At 39.1% G+C, this 9,369-nt stretch overlaps 1 pseudogene; it reads right to left on the bottom strand.

The window, feature by feature from the left end:
- Positions 1–1,429: 1,429 nt before the first annotated feature.
- On the bottom strand, positions 1,430–4,720 carry LOC104442773 (annotated as a pseudogene).
- Positions 4,721–9,369: the final 4,649 nt, after the last annotated feature.

Here is a 9,369-nt window from a genome sequence, read left to right as displayed (position 1 = left end):
TTTTGCTGAGGCAGTTTCGCAGAGAATCTTGGATCTTGCTCCTAGAACTATCTGTAGTAAACTGCCCTGAAGAAGAAGCTTTCGGATGACCTTATCAGTCAACTCCAAATTAGGAGAAATGTTCCCACATAAGGCTGCTTGAACTTGTACCGGTCCTTCAGACCTTACCGCATGCCATTGCCACACTCCATTGTCAATGACATCAGCAACTTTTTCTTTGTGAGGAAATCCAATACCATAAATAATTCTGCAAGAAAAAAATCCAGAAGAGATCCTAAGGATGCAATGGATCCAGCCTTAAAACTGTCTTCTTTCCATCACGAGGGACATATCGTAGTAAAAAATGCAGGTATATCTTACCTCAAGGAAGGCTCCTGTGACATGGAAATATGGGGCTTATCACAAAAATTATGCCGGAACATATTGAAAAAAATAATAATAATACCATTCTATGAAATAATAGACTTAAAGAAAGAGATTATATTTTCATCATCATCAATCCTTGATAGGACGTGAGCACGGACCAACAGAACACATTCCCCAAAAATAAGTAGAATGCTACTAATTTTTCTTTAATGATTAATCAGTCAGATGTTGAAACTCTCTAGGGTTCCAAAAAGGTAAGGTTGACCAACAAAATTGTCAATTAGGTGCATGACTTATTCACTTATGTCTGTTACGGTGACATTATCAACTGTCCACCAAAGAAGTGATTGAAAAGGGCTAAAAGGTATGATTCTAGAAGACCCTTTGCCTGAAGGTAGTTTCAGTGTCACCCTTCGATCTCAATTCATTAATTTCCATGCTCAAGTTTGTGGATGAAGCAAGGATCCCTGTCTTCTTGAGAACAAGATCTCTATTATCAACTTGTAATGCAAACATAAGGTGAAAAAGGAAATGGTAAAGGGTCTTCTTTTTCATCTCTAGATGCAATTTGATAACTTCCTGCCGACATAGTGAACAATTAGTTGGTTGTGGGAGAAGGAGAATGCCGCAACAACAGTAAGTTACGTGTACCAGACTCTGTTTAAGAGACAGAGAATTAGCTCAATGAATGAATCAGGGAAAATTTAACGCAAGTCTATTACATCTAATCTACATATGAACTTTTCTTGTAAGCACAAAATCGACAAGTTAACTCATATACCAGACTATTAGCCTTTAGGTGTCATCTATCTACTGATACAGGAAACATCTTAATTTCTCAAGTTCAGTAGATTACACAGTTCACTTGTGGCGGCATACTTGTGATGGCATGTCACTAGCGAGCTTCAACTACAGTAGTCGTAACTACATTGACAGAACGTGTTCTGCTACATCTTGTCTAATTATCTCCATTGTAGGCACTCTCGTCGATGAACATGGGCTCTTTCGAGGATGGACGTACCACAACAGCATTCCCCAACATGAAAACCACCGTGGACATGGTCTATCCGATGCATATCTTTGCATGCACAAAACCAATTTGAATGCATCTCGATACCATTAACTCAGAATATGTCTTGTCTATTGATTTGTCAACAACGTCTATGCATTTTCCTCCTTTCCACAGCTCCCATACCTGGAAATAACACATACCAAACACTCGGATTTTGACAATGCGAATGTAGAGCCTGGTCAATTGCATAGCGTTGAATTACGTAAGAGTTTCGTACTTACATGGCCAATTAAATTGCAGAAGGGGTTCATATGATAGCACCCACTACTTCTTTGGCCTGTAATGATCTCTAATAACAAAACTCCGTAACTGTACACATCTGATTTTATTAAAAACCAGCCTTGTAGGGCATACTCTGGAGCCATGTAGCCGCTAAAGAAGCCAGATTGGAGAGAAGTAATAATCTCATTCACCGTATAAACTTCCTTGTTGAAATTTGGGACACATAACAGAAGGTTAGAACTTTAGTATGAAAAAATGAAAATAGTTGGTCCTAGTTCTTATTCTTTGTTCTGATTTCTCATTGTTTAATCAGGTGAAGCAGAATTAAATTCTCCAAAAAAAAAAAAAAAAAAAAACACTTACTATGTCCCAACCATGTGCTTCATTTGTCCTTCAATTTGGTCTCCGCCACATATCCTCATAACCCGAAATCTGAAATCTTGGGGTTCAATGCACCATCCAGTAAGACATTACTAACTTTCAAATTTCTGTGAATTATCCTCAAGGTCAAATCCTGATGTAAATACATTAGTACCCAGCTACCCCATATGCAATGTCATACCTTTTACCCCAATCTAGAAGTGATCTCTTTGTTTCATCTGGACCAAATTTGCGGGTTTCTGCAAGTTGTTATCCTAATTCTAGCTGTAGAACTGTAATTCTTGCCACTGGAAGAGAGGACATACCAAAAAGTAATGAATCCAAGCTTTTATTGGGTAAGTACTCATAAATGAATAGTTTTTCCTCTTCTTGAATGTAGCAACCTAAGATTTCCACTAGATTCCGGTGTCAAAGTTTGGCAATCAATCTGACTTCATTCTTGAACTCTTCATTTCATTGTCCAGAATATTTGAGTCTTTTAACTGCTATTTCTGTTCTGTTATTCATCACATCCTGTGAAAATGACAACATCACAATAATAAATATTAAGACCTGTTAGATGAAGCCAGTCACTTTAAAGCTGCCATGAGTAGATTTTAAGATTTATCACGTAGTTAAACTCGTCAGGAGGACGTGTCTGTTTACGCTCATTACGTGTTGTATGACCTAAAAGATAAAGAAGCAACATGACTTGTGCTGTTCTCTACTTCTCCCTCATCTTTTGTTAGTCGCTTCCGGGGTTTGTGATGACTGGAGGATCAGAATTGCTACAGAGACGCCTCCATAGAATAGTGGAAGTAGCCCGATCGCAATAGCTTTTGGAAATTCCAAAATAGAAGAAGGTGCTTCACAATAAAACTGGCTCACTTCCGAGCATTTCATTTGAGGACATCAATCCCCCTAAGTGACAGACAAATGAAGTTGGTAGAATACACATATTAATATCCAATAACCGTTTGGATTCAGTTGAATAGGGAGATTGATTACCTTATATACAGATCCAAAACCGCCTTGGCCAAGCTTATTGACAGAGGAAAGATTGCTTGCAGCTGCAGCTACAGTACCAAAATCGAAGACTGGAATTCTGTTATTTGTCTACTTTCGCTGTCAAGGTCTTCCAGACTCAGAAGTTCGTTGAAATATGTTGGACTTGTAACAACCCTAACAAGATTATTACGCCCTCTGCTATCTGCCGTCACTCAGTCAAATAAAATGCTTGATAAAGAAAAAACAAGCAACTCGGCAGCGCATTCTTTTGTTGCCATTCTGGCCAATTTGGGAAATTTTTTGTAGAGGCAGGGGCAACAAAAAATTTTCCCTTCAACAATGACCTTATTGCTCGTTCCTTAAGGTCAATTCACATAAGCTCGATTTCAAGATGAGTTACAGTACAGCTTTATTTGATTATCAAACACTGTTTGTGCAGCTTTGTTGATCAAGGTTTCCAGTATTGAAATAAACCACCCTTTAGCCTAAAATCCTGGCTAGATTAGCTCCAGTAGTCTAATCAATTTCTCATCCCTAAACATCAAAATAATTACTTACTTATAAAACAGACTGAGAAATTTTCTATACCTCTTTTCCTCTTCAGCGGAAGGTAATACATAAGGGGGCCAAAAAGCGGCAACACTACTGCAGATACCAATATAAATACCACCATTGCCTTCTTGACAAGAGTACTCCTTTTCCTAACCGAGCTGTAAAAGAAGCTCAAGGACATGTCATGCGCAAATGTTACAGAAAGGAATGTAACAAGTGCAGTTTATTATACAAACTATCAGAAGCAAAGAGTTTCATCAAGAAGAGATCAGGAAAAATTGGGATAATAATCACAACCCACAACAACAGCAAAAGTATTTGAAGTAGATATTAGCAATGAGTACATAGGTCAATTGAAACGACCTGCACATATAAATCTTGACCCAAGTCTGAAAATGATCTTGTATCCACTAAATCTCCATACCATTTGAGACATCCGCATTCCTGCATGCTTTCAATTGCATTTGAATAAGCTGTGCAACTGCAATTCCTCAAGCATTCCTGCTCACACTGCTTCAAGCTCAGGCTCAGGTCGACATGTGCTGTTGAAGTGTCTGGCAGCTTCAGCCGTTTCACCTTCACAAAACCTTCCCCACTTCGACACAATGATGCGCCTTGCCTTCTCTTGCACCCACCTGATTTGTCCCTTAGGTAACAATCACGCGGAGACTTCGGCTCAAAGCTGGGCAAGCATGTGCAGTCTAACTGATCAGCGTTGTTTGCACCACAGTAGCTACTAGGCCCACACTTGCTATAGTAGTCACACTGCTCCTTTAGAAAGTAAGGGAACTCGCTCCACTGCTGCTCTTCATCATCCCATATGAACTGTTTAACTGACTCATGCACCACAATTCTAACGTTGACCGTTTCATTGACAGTGGCATACATATTTGAAACTTCTGTCGCATTATTCACAATTGTGATATTACTAAAGGCGAAATTGTAAGCCATCTTGTGAACCCCACCATGCGGTCTCCCAATTATTGGTCCGCTCCACCAATATGGAGATCGATCCTTGTAAAGGAAGAACTGTGGGTACCCCGTCAGTTCTAACCTGAACGAACAATTGCCACCATCTTCGGATTTCCAAGATGTCAGGAACCAGTTCAAACCGATTCTTGGGTTCAACCCAAGCTTCATGGATGGAAGAAAGGTGTCTGTGGGATAATCAAAGCTCTGCCAAATAACCCCTTTGGTCAAATCACGATTCAAAACCAGATTACCTGAATACGAAAGCTGAGCAGTAGAAGAGTTTTTTGAAGTCATGGAGGAAACATTGGTTGACCAAATGGGGATGCTTCCATCGTTTGCATGGATCACTAAGTTTCCAAAATGCTCAAATGCGAGAACTCCTGAAGTATTGTTCACCGGATTTTCTCTGTTAGGAACCCAAACAATGGTTTGCCCGGTAGTGCATAGTATCAATTCCCAACATAACGAAAGCTTGAATTACCAGGACTGAAGAAACCGAGAGCAAATTTTCTTCCTTGGGAGATTAAAGATATCACCATCTTTCATGGTGTCGTTTGGGCCAAGGGTGTCCAAAGAATTAATCAAATGCAGCAGAAGGAATAAAAACAGGCTATATAATGACACTGTTCGAGTGCTCATGTTGTACTTAGATGGGGATGCAGCGTGCTTAGGTTTTTGGCGAGAAAGCAGAGATATGGCTTTTGCTTTATAACCACTAAAACGGAAACTTCTCAATGTAGTTGAGGTTTCAATTGATGAGTGGAACCACCATTCGTGGCCATCCTTATCGATTGAAAATTCACTACTAAATAATATGAAGCGGGGACTTTGACATCACTGTCCATACTTGACTCTTCTTCTTCTTCTGGGTGCTCCTTTTCTTATCAAATAGTTTACTTGCATTAATTATGCTAAAATGTGTTTCGAATTTGAACCCCTTGAATAAATACCCAGTCTAAAATTAATTAGACTGACCGCCTCTCTATACGTGGGATTGTTTTTTCGTTTATTTTCATCCGCACACGACTTTCAATTAAGGTGCCAAAGACAAGTGTGTTTTTATCGATCACGCGTGACTTTGTGATCCTAAAAGAAGGACAACATAAATGGAGACAGGGAGGGGCTGCATGCTTCCAAATGGAGCTCTCCCTTGTGCAGCAACTTGCTTGACCCCTTCATATTTGCATGCCGGAGACACAAGTGGTGGCGTGAGAAGAAGGCTATGGACATCTTGGTTGTGGAAATTAAACAAGGCAAAAGGGTACACCTGTGGCCTCCATCTTGATAAATGCAGGAGGAGCTCTGTTTAAAGGGCCAAAGACGAAGGAGTTTTAGAGTGTGCCTTGGAGCACCGAGAGCAGACAGAACTCTGAGACTACATAGAAGAGAATGAAGAAGATGTGCGGAGAGTTCTTCAATAGAGAATTCAGAGTGGTTTTCTTCTTGTAATTACACCCAAGAGATTTAACCGGGTGAGATTTCACTTAAAAATTGCAAGGGTCTAAACAGTGAATCAGTCATTAAGTGTAATTATAGTGGTTGGGAAACACCAAGAGGGTGTGTGTTTGAGTACTTGAGTGATTGTGTTATCCATTGTGTCACTTGTTTCTATAGTATAACTGTGTTCTTCTCCCTATGGACGTAGATCATACCAACCAGTAAATCTAATGTCCAATTTTATTTCCTTTCTTTTGTCCATTTTATTATTATTCGATTCGCTTGTCCTTTTGTTTACAATGAATTATTTGTTTTTCCTGCCAATGATTGAGATGCGTCATTCTTGGAGAGACACAAATTCACACAGATAAGGAACTCCTAGAGTCGGTATTTCTTGCTCCAAGAACTATTTATAGTTAACTGCTCTGAAAATGAAGCTTTCCAATGACCCTATCAGTCAACTTCATTTTAATAGATATATAACAACAGCAGGCTGCTTGAATTTGCACTAGTTCTTCGGACCTTGCAGCAGGCAAGTGTCACACTTTTATTGCCAACGGCATCAGCATCTTTGGCTTCACAAGGAAGTCCAACATCATACACAATTCCTTAAGAATAATATTCACAAGAGGTCATAAAGAATTCAGTGGATCCAGCCGTAAAAATGTCTTCTTTCCATCACCAATGACATACTGTGTTATGGTATGCAGATAAGTTTTACCAAAAGGAAGGTTGTTGTGACATGGAGTACTGGGGCTTTTCATGATTGTGTGCTGGAAGAAATTGGAAAAGGAAAAAGAAGAACAGTTAGATGACAGAACGCATTGACATAACAGATTCACCTAAAAAGAGGAAAAAGAAGAACAGAAGCACCAATTCAAAGTTCTACTAAATAAGAGGCTTAAAGAAAGAGATTGTCTTCATCAATTCTTGTTCGATAGCAGCACGCATTGACATAACAGTTTCGCCTAAAATTAGTAGACCAATGATAAATTCTCTTTATGATTAATCAGTTAGATGACAGAATGCTCGGGTTCAGATAGAGTAAGGTCAACCTACTACAGTGTCATTTAGGAACACGATTCATTTACTTATATTTGTTATGGTGACATTAAGAGCTGTTAACCAAAGAAGTGAGCGAAAAAGAGATAAAATGTATAATACTAGATGACCCTTTGCCTAGAATCAGTTTCAACTTCACACCCCTGGCTCTTAATTTATTCATTTTCATATTCAAGTTTGTGGGTGAACTGAAGGATTCCCGTTAAGCACGGTCATTGTGAACTTATAACGCAAAATTAAGGTAAATAAAGAGAAGGTTGAGGATCTTTTTCTATCTCAAGATGCAATTTGATGACTTCCTGCCAACATAAAATGAGAGCAGCAACAGTTATTTACATGTACAAGTTTCTGGTTATGAGACAATGAATGAGCCCACTTAATAAATTAAGGAAATTTTTAACAGAAGTCTATTGTATCTCATCTATTTATAAACTTTTCTCATAAGCACAAGAACAACTGCCTCATTTATGACACCATTAGCCTTTAGGTGTCATCTTTCTACTCATACAGGAAGTATCTCATTTCTCAACTTCAGTAGATTACACAGTTCCCTTATGAGGGCATGTGACTAGCGAGCTTCAACAGCACTAATTGTAACTCCGTTAACAGAACATGTTCTGTTACATGTCAACTGAATATTATTGCGGGCACTCTCGTCGATGAACGCTGGCTGTTTCGGGGATGGAAGTAACACATCAGCGTTCCCCAACATGAAAACCACTGTGGACATAGTTGGTCTATCCAATGCATATCTTTGCACGCACAAGAGACCGATTTGAATGCACCGCAATACCATTTCCTCAGAATATGCATTGTCCATTGATCTGTCAACAATGTCCGTGCATTTGCCTTCTTTCCACAGCTCCCATACCTGGGAAGAACACATACCAAGCACCTTGGATTGTGAAAATGCGAATGTAGGGGTTGGTCAATTAAATTGCAAAAGGGGCTCATATGATAGCACCCATTATTTCTCTGGCCTGTAATGATCTCCAACAACAGAACTCCATAACTGTAGACATCTGATTTTATTGAAAACCGGCCTTGCAGAGCATACTCCGGTGCCATGTACCCACTACGGAAGCCATAACAGAGAAGTAATCAACATCTCATTCACATATGAACTTCCTTGTCAAATTTTAGGGAAGATAATTCGAGGTTGAAAGTTTAGTATGAAAGAAAATAGTTGGAACTGAGCTCATCTTATTTGTTCTAATTTCTCACTGTCTAATCAAGCGAAGCAAAATTTAATGCTCAAGAAAAACACTTAATATGTCCCGACCACACGCTTCGTTTTTCCTTCAATTTGGTCTCCTCTGCATATCCTAGCCATCCCAAAATCTGAAATTTTGGGGTTCAATGCAACATCCAGTAAGACATTGCTAGCTTTCAAATCTCTATGGATTATCCTCAATGACGAATCCTAGTGTAAATACATGAGTCCTCGAGCTACCCCATATGCGATTTCGAACCTTTTTTCCCAATCCAGAAGTGATCTCCTTGTATCATCTGGAATTTGGGGATTTCCTCAAGTTATTATCCATAATACTGTGTGTAGTACTGAAACTATGGCCCACTGGAATAGAGGACTTACCAAAAAGGAATGAATCCAAGCTGTTGTTGGGCAAATACTCATAAATTAACAGTTTCTCGTCTTCTTGAATGCAGCAACCTATGATTTTCACCAGATTCCGGTGTTGGAGTTTGGCAATCAATCTGACTTCATTCTTGAACTCTTCATTTCCTTGTCCCGAATATTTTGAGAGTCTTTTAACTGCTATTTCTGTTCCGTGATTAATCACACCCTGTGAAAATGAACACATCACAAGAATAAGTATTTAAACCTGAGAAACGAAGCTGGTCGCTTGAGAGCTGTCATGAGTAGATTTCAAGATTTATTAGGCTGTTAAACTTGCCAAGAGGATGTGTCATTTACACTCACTATAAGTTTTATGACTTAGAAAAATGGAGAAGCAACATGTTACATGACCAAAGAAAATAAAGAGCAGCATGACTTGCGCTGTTTTCTACTTCTTCACCCTCGTCTTTTATTAGTCACTTCCTTCCTGGGTCTGCGATGACTGGAAGATCAGAATCGCTACAGAGACACCTCCATGGATATAGTGAAGGTAACCAGATTGCAATACCTTTAGACAATTTCAAAATACAAAAAGGTCCTTCGCAATAAGACTAGCTCATTTCTGACAAATTTATTCAAGGACATCAATCCCCATAAGCATAAGATAAATGAAGTCGGTAGACTTCATAAAGTCAATAACCATTTGGAATCAGTCAAATAGGGAGATTAATTACCTTAT

This window comes from Eucalyptus grandis, chromosome 4 (assembly GCF_016545825.1).
Source record: "Eucalyptus grandis isolate ANBG69807.140 chromosome 4, ASM1654582v1, whole genome shotgun sequence".
NCBI classification, from domain to species: domain Eukaryota; kingdom Viridiplantae; phylum Streptophyta; class Magnoliopsida; order Myrtales; family Myrtaceae; genus Eucalyptus; species Eucalyptus grandis.
This window is presented reverse-complemented; position numbering and strand designations above follow the sequence as displayed.